Below are 2,423 nucleotides of genomic sequence, written 5' to 3' on the forward strand. Positions count from 1 at the left end.
TCAACAATTGTGGACATTATGGGCATGTTTCTTATTATAGTTTTGAACACATATTTATGTTTACCACATTCTTTTCCACATTACAAGAAACGAGAACGATTTCAATGATATCGAGAATTGCGTCAATTTGGATAGAAGTTAAATGTAAACACGAAAATTTTAACATGAATAACGTTTCAAACATTTTTCTTCTAAAAGATGCTGCTTCTCTTGATTTTGAAAATTTGTCGCTTGACTGCCCGAGTTTATCTTGTATTCTTTCTTTGATTTTGTTACCAACAAACATGTTACTTTCTATATATCCTTGACTCAAAGATAGCGAATCGAGAAGGAATTCCAAATCCTCCTCTTTTTCTTTTTCGTGTTTTTCTTTTACAGAATTATTAACACTTTCAGTATGTTCTATTTGGATTTGTGGATTTTTCTTTGTAGCCTCTCTTGTGCCATCATTACTAAATATATCTTCTTCCATATGAACATCAACACATTCTTGTGAAAAAGAAGACATTTCTTTCTCAAAAGATTGAATTTTAGATTTTTCGTATGTCATTTTTACACGTCTAGGAATACGTGGTGTATTTCGTTTAATTTTAATTTATTAGTTTCCAAAGATAATTTACTTTGGTTTTTAATTGACGAAAAAGGAAATCATCACTTATTGATTTGATAATTTTGTTCATCTGTGCAATCATTTGAGAATTATAACACATATTTATTCTCTGTTTTTGTTCAAGAATTAGATATCGGTATTTTTCAACCAATTCAACATGTGAAGCAAATCCTGATTTCTGTAATGCTTCTATTACGAACCAATTCAAAATTGAAAATTGTCTTTTATTAATTCATTCATTTTTGTTTTATCTGGTCGTTCTTGCAAATGTGTTAAAATGTGATTTTCGCTACAATATAAGAATAAACTTCATCGCAAATAAGGCAATAATAAACTTCTTTTAAAATTGTTTTAAAAATGCCACTTATATTTAATATAAATGTACAATTTAATTCAAATTCTTTATAATTGTGTTCGAGACAAGTTCTTGGTATGTAGTTCGACATTTGTTATTTTCAAGAATGTATTTGTATTAAAATTTTTTATATGTGTTATTAAACAGTATTTTGTTATAAATTACTTCAAAATATGAAAATTGGTATTTTATCATGGTTTTATTAATATGTGTTGAATTTGTTTATTAATTCTGTATTTATTGTCATTAAGTGTATTACTAATAATATACTTCTTGTATTAGTTTATAATTTATTTAATGGTTTATTTGGTTTATTATTTACTATATTCAATTTCTCAAAAACCCATAATTTATGTTTTTTATTGATATTCAATTTAAGAGACTAACAAAAATTGGTGTTATTAATTGAATTCTTTTTAAGGTGGGTTTGGTTTAGAATGATTTTCTTTGTGTAAATATAATAATATTATAATTTATAGTATTTAATTCAAATAAGTTTCATTACAAATTGTTCAAAATTGCAATTGTTAATAATTGAGTTTAATAAAAATGAAATTAAATATTAATTAGTTAGTAATTAAAAAGTTATCATAATGACAATTCGATTGATAATTGGATATATAATTCTATTTTTATTTTGAATTATCAAAACAAATAAAGTTATTTATTCGGCTTATTCATGTAAAAAAATCATTAATTTATGATTATATATATTATTTTTATTGTTTATTTGTTATTTAAATATCTCAGTATACGTCGAAATCATTTTTTAATAATACTTTTATTGTAATTTCAATGATTTGTTAATAGTTTAATCTGTTTAATGGTTTATGAATAATCTTAATAAATTATTAATTAATGGTTGTAATTAAGTTTTATAATGGTTATATTATTTGTAACATTATATTTTTAAATGTTTTACAATTTTAAAAATTATTTGTACAATACTTCAAATTATTTTTATTATACATTTTAATACATATTATAATAATTATAAATAAAAATAATACCAATATATTGATAACAAGTTATTTATATTTTTTTCAACTTTAGTGTACCTTATTTTAACTATATTTGATAGTTTGTTTTATATAGCTACAAAATTATATTTTAAACTAAAATATTGTTTAATATATACATAGTTATTTAACTATTTATTGTTTTGAATTGAATTTATACTTTTTAAGTAAATATATCAATAATACTAATTTATTATTTGGGTTTCGATAGTTCACTTTATGACAAAATTAATTATTAATCTGAACTATGCAAATTATTGCTAACCCTATCAATTTTATTTCCACGTTTCCATAAAACCCTTAAAAGGTAATGTCTTAATAAAATTTGAAAAAAACATTTTTGAATAACACTCTGTTTTTGTCTAACTATGATTCAATAATGAAAAAAATAAAAATTTGTGAATTATTATCTCAGCAAATATTTTTTTTATCTTAAAAA

This window comes from Entamoeba invadens (genome assembly GCF_000330505.1).
Source record: "Entamoeba invadens IP1 unplaced genomic scaffold scaff_1105074724939, whole genome shotgun sequence".
Classification (NCBI taxonomy): Eukaryota; Evosea; order Mastigamoebida; family Endamoebidae; genus Entamoeba; species Entamoeba invadens.